Below are 14,235 nucleotides of genomic sequence, written 5' to 3' on the forward strand. Positions count from 1 at the left end.
CTTCATTCAATCAGAAAACAATTTGGTTTGTTTCCCCTGACAAATTGTGAAAAGGGGCCAACATTTTATAACTGTCTACTCATATTTCCTAGATGTTTATGTACAGTATCTGTTGAAAATGTCTAACATCAGTTAAAATGTCATGTTAGTGAGAATGGAACAAACAAACTGGTGTTTAAAGCACCAGTAGGAAAATGCACTGATTGAATCATCTTATTTGACCATACTGTTAGTTAAGAATGTTAGTGTAAAACAAGGTGTCAGACTTTGTAGCTAGCATCAATAAATCCTGTTTTTCCATGTAACTCTGTGTCAGTGTTTTTTTCCAGAAACAGCAGGCACTTGGCGGGCCATCTCAGACTCCCTTATGTAAGAGTATTATGTAATGGTTTATTGACTCAGAAGGCCCCTATGCCACTGTGTTCCTGTCCTTTGACTCTCTACATAGTATATTGGGGCGACAGGGTAGCCTAGTGGTTAGAGCATTGGACTAGTAACCCGAAGGTTGCAAGTTCAAACCTCCAAGCTGACAAGGTACGAATCTGTCGTTCTGCCCCTGAACAGGCAGTTAACCCACTGTTCCTAGGCCGTCATTGAAAATAAGAATTTGTTCTTAACTGACTTGCCTAGTTAAATAAAGGTAAAATAAATATTGCAGAGACCCTGTTGTGAGCACAGGAAAAAGTTGTCCACAGAATAGAATGGGATCGGATGTAGGGGGACTGGTTGAATTGCTGTTAATTTATATCTTGAGACATTGTGTTTGTTTACTATGATTGGTGACCACCATTTATTATCCTGCTGTTTTCCTTCTCAATCATGTACATTAAAATTACACGAGGACGATATTCAGTACATCTCATTTCTAAATAAAATCGAGGGGTAAGCGGTAGAGGGGTAAGCCCAAAGTTATTGTTAATAAGAATGAGTGTAGCACATGGTATTCACGTTTCTTTGTCTTTGACTTCATGTGATTTTGTCAAATAAAATAAAAACTCAGGGACAAAATAACATGTCACTTTAGATCGCATGCCTATTTTTGAAATACGATGTGGTTATTACTGTCTACGGCAGTGACACAGCAGGTTTGTGGTTAAAGGTCAGAAATGATTCTTGCTCTGTCTTGACAGGGACTTTTGTTTTATTGCATGTCCTTGAACGTTTGATTTTATTCTTCACTATACATTTGTACAATGGATGGTGAACGTTTAATTTCTGGGCTCATTTTGTGAACTACCTGAGAGGAATGTGCCCTTTCACTTGGCAAGATAAAAGCAAGCAGTTTGGGTGTAATGGAATCTTTGATCTTTCAGACACTTTTTGAAATCCTGAATGCCACTCCCAGTCCATGTTAGTATAGTGTGTTAGTAAAGTTACTGTTTGCTGTGATAGGCTGACAGTTCCTCGTGGCCTATAGGAAGTAGAGAGGGTCACCCTGCTGTTTCACTTTTCTCAAATGAACACAGTGGAATTCACCTTGTTATTCCTCATCAGATTGCATGGCTCTGGAACCTATTAAAGGAGTAGTTCACTATTTTACAACTTTATGTTAGATGGTCCCTCAGCCTGAAAGTATGGGTTAAGAGAAATTAACTAACTTAACTACTTCCATCTTCACCCATTTACCACTACTACCCCTTTACCACTACAAACTAATTAGTAATGACACGACTATACCTACATATTTGTCCTGACGAGGCTGATGGGTTAACAGTCTCCAGTGATGACCACAGATAGACCAGATGTGAGACTGGGAAGCAAACATCTCCTTATATTCAAAACAGCCATCAAGAATCCCTGCTTAGAACACTCCAAACTTTCCTCAGAACGGCACTGTGGTTAATCCTCACTGCTTATCTATTTCCAAAAGAGTCTCAAGTATTCCATTCAACAACAAATTCCCCACGAGAGACAACTTCTGTGCGGTATTTTTCCGCCACATGAGATCAAGAGGAGAACAGCTTAAACCAGGGAGAGCCTACTGCCTGCCTCTCTGTGGAGTTGAACTGGGACATTTTTTTATGAATTCAGGCTCTCAGATGTTCCGTGGGGAGATGTAATCAAATCCGAACCCCAGTGTGCTTGCACGTCCACAATGCCACTGCCCACTACAATGCGCTGCACATCTCCCCAAATTCCTGCTGTAGATCTTCTCTTAATAACAATCCCACTGATTTACAGGACTCGAGAATGTTGTGTCAACAGGAGGAGCGCATGTTTTGAAAAGCTAATCACCATTGTAAATCTGAAACAAACACAACACAGGGGTCGCAGCCGGAACAAAGCTACTGTGTTGTCCTGTGTTTATCTTCTCGCACAGTGTGTGTAGAAAAAAATAAAAAATAAAGAATTCCTCTGATAAAATGTAAAGCAAAGTGGATTAGGAATTTTTATGAAAGCAAAATATTAGTTGTAGAGATGTGGGAGGCATGCCACTGGGGTCAAAATAACAAAAAGTTGAAAGTAGTGTCTATAGCTCATCACGGTTAGATGACATAATGGGGATGGAAATAGCATATGTCCTGTCACATTCCAGCACATGGGCCCAGATTGTCTGGTTGGAACTCACATCATCAGAATTGGGTCAGATGGCAATTTCGAAAGGTGACCTGCTTTAATTGATTGGTGTATACACATATAAGTAGTTACCACCACCAGAATTCAATGTAGAGGTCACGTCTTGCTGAGAGATACCTCTAGTAGTGTGGACAATTAGGATGGAATCGATGTCAATATACTGTAGTCTTTATGCAAACTGAAAATTGACTTCTGTAGCATACTGCTTTGCACTTTCTATACCAAATGTGACCCTGCATATATTAGAATTGGTATTTTTTGTGAACACACATGTTGGCCGACTGGAACCTGTCCAATTCTAATACTCATGTACTGTGTATGATGACTTGCTAAACTTGCAGTTTAGACAAAGACAAGAGTCTGTTTCTCTACATTGTTTCTCCTTACATTGTAACTTAGTATGTACAAAGTAACAATATGATTATATAGTATATATTTTGGCACCCAAGGTTAGTATTGAGGACCTTGTAAAAATAAATGTGCTAGCACTTTTATATGATTGTATACTAACAAAGTGTGCTTCTACTGACCTCTGGTTGATTTTCATTAAATATGAATTTTCATTAAACTCTGAGTCGTGTGCTTGTGAAATGTTACCTCTTGTCATTTTTACAGCCCTTTTATACTATACCTACCCTATGTGGGAAGGTTGTACTATGTAACGACAGGGTAAGAGCACAGACAGATTTGCTGCTGTCTTCGTGGGATGTACCTGGAAACCTTAGTTTTACAGCCCTGTTACAACATGCATACTTAGTAACTACAGGGAAATGATTGGTACATTATATCTACACAATCATTTCACTTACTCATAAGGAGAGTTTGTTGATCTGCAAGTATCTGGTATTTACATGGTATTAGCAAATGCTTCATTTTACAGCCCTCTGACCTTGTGCATAACCTGTAAGTGTGAAGGTGGTAACATGAAACAACAGGATAAGACCGCAGACAGATTTGCTGTTGTCTGCATGGGATGGGATTTCTCAAGTAACTACATTGTGTCTACCTGGAAACAGACATACTTTTATTTTACAGCCCTTTTAATATAAACACCTTAGAACTAAAGGTAAAGTACGTAGAAACAACATGAGAGACTAGAAATATCAGCATTACTGACTTGAAGGTATTCATGTGGTAAGTATGTGGTAATAAATAAATCAAATGCCACATAGATTTTGTGACTAGGTATTTACATAGTACAGTAAGTACCTTGTAGTTACTTATAAGGTCCTCAATACTAACCTTGGGCACTAAATATATATATAATTACAAGTTCTTACTTTGTATTTACTCAGTAAGTATGTAGTACTTACTTGCTTGGCTCCTAGTAAGTATGTTTTGGACTAAATAGTTACTATGCGTTTACTTTTTGTTACTAGGTATTTACCTAGTTATTACCTAGTAATTACCAGTTTCATTGTTGGTCGATCAGATTCAACCCATGCAAAAGAACCATTAGTACAGCCAAATTATAATTTGCTATAGGCAATGTAACAGACAGTAAGGGGATGGCCCCCTCATTCTGAGTCTCTGACCAAATTCCCCTTGTTCCAATCACGCCCTGGTCTTAGTCTTTTGTGTTTTCTTTATTATTTTGGTCAGGCCAGGGTGTGACATGGGTTTTTTATGTGGTGTGTTTTGTCTTGGGGTTTTGTTAGGTATTTGGTTTGTGGCTTAGTGGGGGTATCTAGCATAGTCTATGGCTGTCTGGAGGGGTTCTCAATCAGAGGCAGGTGTTTATCGTTGTCTCTGATTGGGAACCATATTTAGGCAGCCATATTCTTTGAGTGTTTCGTGGGTGATTGTTCCTGTCTCTGTGTTTGCACCAGATAGGGCTGTTTAGGTTTTCGCACGTTTATTGTTTTGTTAGTTTATTCATGTATAGTGTCTTTATAAATTAAACATGAATAACCACCACGCTGCATTTTGGTCCGCCTCTCCTTCACCACAAGAAAACCGTTACAGAATCACCCACTACAACAGGACCAAGCGGCGTGGTGACAGGCAGCGACAACAGGAGCTGCTAAATCCGGATTTCTGGACATGGGAGGACGAATTGGACGGAGAAGGACCCTGGGCACAGCCTGGAGAATATCGCCGCCCCAAAGAAGAACTGGAGGCGGCGAAAGCGGAGAGGCGCTGGTATGAGGAGGCAGCACGGCGACGTGGATGGAAGCCCGAGAGTCAGCCCCAAAAATGTCTTGGGGGGGGGGGGGGGGGCTCACAGGGAGTATGGCTACGCCAGGTAGGAGACCTGCGCAAACTTCCTGTGCTTACCGGGGGGCTAGAGAGACCGGGCAGGCACCGTGTTATGCTGTGGTGCGCACGGTGTCTCCAGTGCGGGTGCATAGCCCGGTGCAGTACATACCAGCTCCGCGGATCGGCCGGGATAGAGTAAGCATCGAGCCAAGTGTCATGAAGCCAGCTCTACGCATCTGGTCTCCAGTGCGTCTCCTTGGGCCGGCTTACATGGCACCAGCCTTGCGCTCGGTGTCTCCGGTTCGCCTGCACCTCGCCGCACTGGCAGGGCGACCGGGAGTATTCAACCAGGTAAGGTTGGGCAGGCTCGGTGCTCAAGAGCTCCAGTGCGCCTGCACGGTCCGGTCTATCCAGTACCACCTCCACGCATCAGTCCTCCGGTGGCAGCTCCCCGCACCAGGCTTCCTGTGCGTGTTCTCGGCCCAGTACCACCAGTGCCAGCACCACGCACCAGGCCTACAGTGCGCCTCGCCTGTCCAGCACTGTCAGAGCCTTCCTCCTCTACAGCGATGCCGGAATCTCCCGCCTATCTAGCGCTGCCAGAGCCTTCCTCCTCTACAGTGCTGCCGGAGTCTCCCGCCTGTTCAGCGCAGTCAGAGCCTTCCTCCTCTACAGCGCTGCCGGAGTCTCCCGCCTGTTTAGCGCTGCCAGAGCCTTCCTCCTCTACAGCGCTGCCGGAGTCTCCCGCCTGTTCAGCGCAGTCAGAGCCTTCCTCCTCTCCAGCGCTGTCGGAGTCTCCCGCCTGTTTAGCGCTGCCAGAGCCTTCCGCCTCTACAGCGCTGCCGGAGTCTCCCGCCTGTTCAACGCTGCCAGTCTGCAAGGAGCAGCCAGAGCTGCCAGTCTGCAAGGAGCTGCCAGTCTGCAAGGAGCTGCCAGTCTGCAAGGAGCCGCCAGAGCCGCCAGTCTGCAAGGAGCCGCCAGAGCCGCCAGTCTGCAAGGAGCCGCCAGGGCCGCCAGTCTGCAAGGAGCCACCAAGGCCGCCAGTCTGCAAGGAGCAGCCAGAGCCGCCAGTCAGCATGGAGCAGCCAGAGCCGCCAGTCAGCATGGAGCAGCCAGAGCCGCCAGTCAGCATGGAGCAGCCAGAGCCGCCAGTCAGCATGGAGCAGCCAGAGCCGCCAGTCAGCATGGAGCAGCCAGAGCCGCCAGTCAGCATGGAGCAGCCAGAGCCGCCAGTCTGCCAGGATCCGCCAGTCAGCCAGGATCTTCCAGATCCGCCATTCAGCAAGGATCCACCATTCAGCCAGGATCCGCCAGTCAGCCAGGATCCGCCAGTCAGCCAGGATCTTCCAGATCCGCCAGTCAGCCAGGAACCACCAGTCAGCCAGGATCCGCCAGTCAGCCAGGATCTGCCGGAACCGCCTGTCAGCCAGGATCTGCCAGAACCGCCAGCCAGCCAGGATCTGCCAGAGCCAACTACCTGCCTGAGCTTCCTCTCAGTACTGGGCTTCCTCTCAGTACTGGGCTTCCTCTCAGTGCCGAGCTACCCCTCAGTCCCGAGCTGCCCCTCAGTCCCGAGCTGCCCCTCAGTCCCGAGCTGCCCCTCAGTCCAGTGGGGCCCTTGGTGAGGGCTTCTAGGCCAAGGTTGGCGGCGAGGGTCGCCTATCTAAGGACGCAAAGGAAATGGACTAAGACTTTGTTAGAGTGGGGTCCACGTCCCGCGCCGGAGCCGCCACCGTGGACAGACGCCCACCCGGACCCTCCCCTATGGGTTTAGTTGTGCGGACGGGAGTCCGCACCTTGGGGGGGGGGGGGGTTCTGTCACGCCCTGGTCTTAGTCTTTTGTGTTTTCTTTATTATTTTGGTCAGGCCAGGGTGTGACATGGGTTTTTTATGTGGTGTGTTTTGTCTTGGGGTTTTGTTAGGTATTGGGTTTTTGGCTTAGTGGGGGTATCTAGCATAGTCTATGGCTGTCTGGAGTGGTTCTCAATCAGAGGCAGGTGTTTATCGTTGTCTCTGATTGGGAACCATATTTAGGCAGCCATATTCTTTGAGTGTTTCGTGGGTGATTGTTCCTGTCTCTGTGTTTGCACCAGATAGGGCTGTTTAGGTTTTCGCACGTTTATTGTTTTGTTAGTTTATTCATGTATAGTGTCTTTATATATTAAACATGAATAACCACCACGCTGCATTTTGGTCCGCCTCTCCTTCACCACAAGAAAACCGTTACAGTTCTCCTCTGAAACACAGACCACAAAGCAGAGGGCCCAATATTGGGCACATACAGTAGGTCACACTTTGCACTGTCAGTGACCTTTGGAACTAGTCAATCCCTAATAACTGAGGAGGTGCAGGTCTGAGACTGCAGGCTCGGAGCTGGCAGGAAATGAGAGCTTGTGCCAAGGAGCATGGATTCAACTCATTAACATTGAGCCTCAACATTAAAGGGCATAGGGGGCTGTGTGACAACAGGGTATGCTAGCGAATTGGCTGTTGGCAGGCAGTACTGGGGCATGCCCTTGGGCATAAGATATATCTGTTTGGGTCCATTAAACAGCAAACAATTCTTGTTTAACAGCCTGCTCATTTCCAGTAAGAGTAGTCTATGCCTGATGTCCCTTTCCAAAGGAGCAATCAACAGACTGTCAAATCAATATTGTATGTTTACTAGAATAGTCATTTTAGTCACACTGGTAAAGCTACAGTCAAAAATCATTAAAGAAGTGAATCAACAACACAGCTGCTGCTCCAGATGTCCATCCAAATCGCTGGACCCAACCCAGCCTGGGTCTCAACAACTCTCCCATTCATTCTACTGCTACTCTTCTTAGGGCTGTGTCAGACTCACTGTAATGTGGACATCAGTAAGACAAACAGTATAGCATGGCTGGCACCTATCTAGGGTTGGCACAGCTGACCAGTGTGTTCACAGAATGCAGGATTCTGCCATGGAGAATAATGCCCAGCCTGTTATGCCTTCTTCCTGTCCAGGTTTTTCCATGCCAGGCAGTCTCTCTGTCTCCTGTACAATCATTTGAGGTTATGTTCTCACACAGGGATTAAGGCATCAGGGATAACGTTTAATGGGAAAACCCTTACAAACAGGACAATGAGGCTGTTGATACCTGTCACACTCAGATTGTGCCTTACTGTAGTGGAGCACAGGGCGATGTGGAGGTGAATGGTCCACTGCTGTGGTGTCAGGTATAAAACCTCACTTTATCTCATTTTCAGATCTGAGCATTCCTCATCTAAAGGGCACTGTATGGTTTATACAGTAATACAGGGTAACATGAGAAGCCTCATAAGTCTCCAATTTTAAAGCCATCTAGATAGGAATGACCCGATAAACAGTCTTAATGGACACCATACTGTTAGGAGTTACAACAACCCCTTAACTGCCTCGCAGGGAACCAGAGGACTCCAGTTAAATCAGGCATGTGTAGACAGCAGCAGTTAGCTGGAGGGCCCGCTGCCTCACAGGGAACCAGAGGACTCCAGTTAAATCAGGCATGTGTAGACAGTAGCAGTTAGCTGGAGGGCCCTCTGCCTCACAGGGAACCAGAGGACTAGCTAAAGCAGGCATGTGTAGACAGCAGCAGTTAGCTGGAGGGCCCTCTGCTCCACTTCTCTCTCCCCACATAGTGGAAAAATGTAGTGGTTAAAAGAAACCAAAGGCCCTGTGGTGTTTGGGATTTAGTATTGAAGCTGTGCTGCCTGCATCTGACAGGGTACTCACCTTTTGCTAAATGGGCCCTGCGCTGTCCACTAGAAACCGTTTTATACCATAAGAGTGTTACGACAAGGCACAACATGACACCTGTCTTTTAAGTAGACATGAATGGGTGTTTCAACACCTTATTCCTCATTGGGGTGATTGACAGGGCCCACTCTGGCCACTTCAGACTCCTCATGGTACTGACAGGGCAGTGGCCTCAGAGGTATTCCTCTCGGGGCACAGTGGCAGTGTCATGTCAGACAGGAGACTAATAGCTGCACTAATTTCCCACCGTTCCCCCTGAGGTCATCAATCCAGCTGGGGATTACAGTGATGAGCCCTCAGAGTGACACATACACAGAGGAGCGCTCTGCAGGCTATGTATGCCTCGCAGCCTCTCACACAGTCCAGAGGGGAGTCTGAGGCCTAGAGGCTGGACTGAATGTTGCCTTCTCAACTTCCATGCCACAGCAGGTGCTTCTAAGGTAATATTCTACTGGAGAGGGTATTTAGTTGTGGTTTTGTGTTCCCCATGCACTGTCCCCTGCTGGTGAAGGGTATGAGAGGTCTGGTAACAGAGGCTTGGGTCCAGAGGAATGCCCCAGGCCTATGATTTTTAATCCGGAGCCACTTGTGGATTTGACAGCTCTAAAGTTTTGCATATCTGATTTGAATCTGTTATTTTTCCTGCAGTGTGAACAACCAAAAAGCACAGGGAATCAGATATGTCAAGCCACATTTCAAACCACACACAAATCAGTACCATGGACAGCCACATTATATTTAGCTGACATTGATTGACTGGACTAAATTGTTTTTGTTATCTTTCAGTTGTCACTGTATGCATAGGTGATTTGATGATGTGGAAATCTTGAAGTTGAAATGGTGCTGGAATAGTGGAGGCAGCTCCTGTTTTCTTTTTGACTTGTAGTAACTCTCCGTGGTTCTAAATCAATGCTTATTTATTAGTCCGAAAATGTTGAGAACATTAACTTGCTTGTCATGTAACTGTTTTTTAAATGCAAAATTCTTTGTGGATTTCAGAGGACAGATGTTGCTCTCCTGGTTTTGTGATGAGATGTGGTTGAATTTATATTGCATAAGGTGTGTTCTTATTGTCTCGGCCTTAGGCCTATATATCATTGTGGCAAGGTATATGAACTAACAGGTTATAGAACAAACCTTTTCCTGGCTTGGCTTCCCTAGTGATTTTACCTAAGCACCACTATTGCCACCAATCAGCCATATCAGCTTCTTGCGTTCAGATGTGCGGGTGAAAATATTTGAGACGTGTCCTTAAAAACATGACCCAAAGTGATCATTTCAGGCAGCGCTGATAGGGATATTTAAGTGTTTAGCGGTAACGCAGTTGGTTATGGCTTGAATTTTGACAGCGAAAACGCAGCCTATAGAGACGTGATGCACACAGCCCATATGCGCATGGAACAAGAGTAGCTTAATGCAATTGTAGTGCCTGTATACTTCCTATGTAGAAACATAATAACGAATGGTTTTTCCATTTTTAATTTTATTTTATTACAAACCAAGCATAGCCTTCCCTCCTCTCAATGAAGGCTTTTTTTGTCTGCCCAATACAATCGCGAAGTCAAAATTGTCGGTAAATGGTTCGGCTCCTGATACTGCTTGGAAATAAATCTTAATCACCAAAGCTTTATTAAAATATAAAGTTTGATAGCAGTGAAACAGTGAGCTGACATTCACTTTTTGAATTGTAGGCAGGCCCACAGTATTTCAGCCATGCAGGTCCCGTTTTGGACTTAGACCACGTATCCAAACCTCATCATGAAACGAGAGATTCTGAAGTTTTCTGTAACCCGTAAAAACGGCTTGTTTTCCGTTTCATATGTTAAAAACCAAAGCCCTTCCTTGGGCCGACTATAACGAAGGCTTGTTCAACAGCAATGTGTATTTTATATCCTGGCGATTTTATGATATCATTACATTTAACATGTATTGTTGTTGTTGTTTAAAAAACATTGCTTGTTTTTGATGTATTTTATTACAACCAAACTTATTAGAATGATTCAACTTTCTGGTATTATGGTGATAACATCCGTGTCGCGCTTGCAATGCAACTTCTGGAGATGTGTGAACGCGATCTGACCTGTAAAATGGTTCCGATTATGTTCATAGATCATAGGCCTATTTGGGAGCAGTATAAAGGTGACATTCTTTTCTCTTCATATTGCATCTTTGTCCAGCTACTGTAAAAATATTGGATGTGCCTAAAACCCTCCATAGTCTGCGTTGTTTTAATATTATATGTTCATGGGAAGCAATTATGGTGCCTGTAAGTGTATTTAGACATAGAGCCTATTTAAAACAAGTTGTTGTTTCATTTTGTTTAGAATTTTATTCGAATTATTCACTCTCTTTTTAGTGAATTTAATCTTTCTTATTGACTACATTTGACATGTCCATGCTCAGCCATAATGCAATTACAGTGGGCCTAGCCCCTACATCAGTGTGAATTCTATGTATATACTTCCACATTGAAGCCATGTAATTTAGAACAATGTGGACTGCAAACAGGTTCAAGTTAACATATTTAGCAAAGCTGGGATATGTCTACATTTTGTTATTTTGTTTCTGTAAGCTGTTTAACAAACTATAACAGACTAACATTTGAATTGGAGTTGATTCCAAGGCAATACATAAAAGACTGTGAGTACACAACTTGAATCAACCACATATTTAGCCATGGAACACTTTTTGATTGGCCAGTGAGGGGCCAAGCCTCGACACACCCACAACTTGTTTTTATTCATAAAAATCCAGCCCTTTTGCGCCAACGCTGATAATTGTGCTTGTGAAAATAGCAAAAATATTTCTGGCACACCCCCGAACCTATAGCATTACCGCCCAGCGCTTAGATTGACCATTTCGTTAGGTTTGTTAGAATATTTTTTATTAAAAAGTTTTATTTAACCTTTATTTAACCAGTTAGGCCAGTTGAGAACAAGTTCTCATTTACAACTGCGACCTGGCCAAGATAAAGCAAAGCAGTGTGACAAAAACAACAAAACAGAGTTACACATGGGATAAACAAACGTACAGTCAATAACACAATAGAAAAGTATATGTACAGTGTGTGCAAATATAGTAAGATTAGGGCGGTAAGGCAATAAATAGGCCATAGAGGCAAAATAATTACAATTTAACATTAACACTGGAGTGATGCATGTGCAGATGATGATGTGCAAGTGGAGATACTGGGGTGCAAAAGAGAAAAATAAAAAGAATACAATATGGGGATGAGGTTGGGTGTGCTATTTACAGATGGGCTGTGTACAGGTACAGTAAGATGCCCTGACAGCTGATGCTTAAAGTTAGTGATTGAGATATAAGTCTCCAGCTTCAGTGATTTTTGCAATTTGTTCCAGTCATTGGCAGCAGAGAACTGGAAGGAGAGGCGGCCAAAGGAGGTGTTGGCTTTGGGGATCACCCAAAGCGCGTTCTACAGGTGGGTGTTGCTATGGTGACCAGTGAGCTGAGATAAGGCGGGGCTTTACCTAGCAAAGACTTATAGATGACCTGGAGCCAGTGGGTTTGGCGTCGAATATGTAGCGAGGGCCAGCCAATGAGAGCATACAGGTCGCAGTGGTGGGTGGTATATGGGGCTTTGGTGACAAAACGGATGGCACTGTAATAGACTACATCCAATTTGCTGAGTAGAGTTTTGGAGGCCATTTTGTAAATGACATCTCCGAAGTCAAGGATCAGTAGGATAGTCAGTTTTACGAGGGTATGTTTGGCAGCATGAATGAAGGAGGCTTTGTTGCGAAATAGGAAGCCGATTTTAGATTTAATTTTGGATTGGTGATGCTTAATGTGAGTCTGGAAGGAGAGTTTACAGTCTAAACAAACACCTAGGTATTTGTAGTTGTCCACATATTCTCCGAAGTCAAGGATCAGTAGGATAGTCAGTTTTACGAGGGTATGTTTGGCAGCATGAATGAAGGAGGCTTTGTTGCGAAATAGGAAGCCGATTTTAGATTTAATTTTGGATTGGTGATGCTTAATGTGAGTCTGGAAGGAGAGTTTACAGTCTAAACAAACACCTAGGTATTTGTAGTTGTCCACATATTCTAGGTCAGAACCGTCCAGGGCAGTGACACTAGTCGGGCCGGCGGGTGCGGGCAGCAATCGGTTGAAGAGCATGCATTTAGTTTTTCTAGAAATTAAAAGCAGTTGGAGGCCACAAAAGGAGTGTTGTATGGCATTGAAGCTAATTTGGAGATTTGTTAACACAGTGTCCAAAGAAGGGCCATAGATCCCCTAGTGTATAGATCCCCTAGTGTAGCCATGTCAGCAAATTACTGCTGTTTGAACACATATATAAATCCGATTTGAAAAACAAAACTGATTTTGTGAACAAGGCTTAAGGGCTCTATGCAATCCACATCGCGGAAGTTCAGCTTTACAGCGTAAATTAATTTTAAAGGCAATGTTCCAGCTTTAGTGGAGACAGCATTCATGGTAAAAGCTGTATGTTGGTTCAATCGGAAATTACCTTTAAAAAACTCTCGCAGAATCTGTAACTCTTCAGCTTTACAGACTGAATTAGAGCTTAGAGCTCTAAAACATTTCCACCTCTGACACCACCAAAACAACCTCTACTGTATGTGGATGCTGAATGAAGCAGATCTGATTCAATCGAGCCCCTATCTGTGCTGCTGACTGTCTACCTTGGGGTTGTCTTTGTTTTACTAAGCAGAATGAGACCTCAAAACCTTCAACAAAAGTTAATGTATTAATGACATTTGCCAAAAATCCAAATGTTTAGTACTACTTTCTAGTAGTTAGTTATTATTTGACTAAATGTCCCAAATACGGTGGGAGTCTTACTGTTAGTTATCTTCAATTATTGGTAATAACATAACTAACCATACATTATTATACCAGTAAACACTCATTATGTAACCATATTCTAGTCTTCCGAATTCACAAAACCCCAGAAAAATGGCACACCTATTAGTATCACGATTGTGTGGAGAGACGGACCAAGGCGCAGCGTGATTAAAGTTCCACATATTTATTTGCGCAAACCTCCCAACAAAAAGAAACAAACAACAAACCGTGACATCAGAGGTGCCACATGCACTAACTCCATACAAGATCCCACAAAGAAACAGTGGGGAAATGCCTGCCTAAATATGATCCCCAATCAGAGACACCACTAAACAGCAGCCTCTGATTGGGAACCATACCAGGCCAACATAGAAATAAAACAACCTAGATTACCCACCCTAGTACCACCCGACCTAACCAAAATGGAGAATGAAAAGGCTCTCTATGGTCAGGGTGTGACAATTAGGGTCTTCTCGTTATAAGAGGAGCAGATGTTTGTAGTTTCTGGCCTGTTTCCCAGCGAGATGGAGAGAAACCTACATACACATAGTTAACTCTGGGTGTTTTTATACTTCACAATAAGTTAATTTGTTTAACAATTGGACGGGACCTGAGCAAATCATCCCCGTGGCAGAGCACTGCTCTGTGTAGTCACTGGCTGTCTCAGCTGCTTGTTTAAACAGCCCCAGCTTGAGAACGTAACGGCCATGCTGACAGCAGTCATATGAAATGTGTTGTCTGCTGATGGTGATGTGCCGGGCTGTTCCGTGGTGTACTGTGGTGTGGTTGAGACTCATGGCCCTAGGCAGAGTGGAGGGGGAATGTTGTGGCTGCACTCTGCTTATGTAAGCTCTGGGGGAGAGGAGGTCTGT

The 14,235-nt window shown here is 44.4% G+C and overlaps 1 protein-coding gene across 1 annotated transcript in view; it reads right to left on the bottom strand.

Annotated features, from left to right (window-relative positions):
• Nucleotides 1–14,235, bottom strand: part of LOC110505507 (KATNB1-like protein 1) — a 70,439-nt gene that overhangs the window by 28,895 nt on the left and 27,309 nt on the right. The gene's annotated exons all lie outside the window — the stretch shown is intronic.

This window comes from Oncorhynchus mykiss, chromosome 25 (assembly GCF_013265735.2).
Source record: "Oncorhynchus mykiss isolate Arlee chromosome 25, USDA_OmykA_1.1, whole genome shotgun sequence".
NCBI classification, from domain to species: domain Eukaryota; kingdom Metazoa; phylum Chordata; class Actinopteri; order Salmoniformes; family Salmonidae; genus Oncorhynchus; species Oncorhynchus mykiss.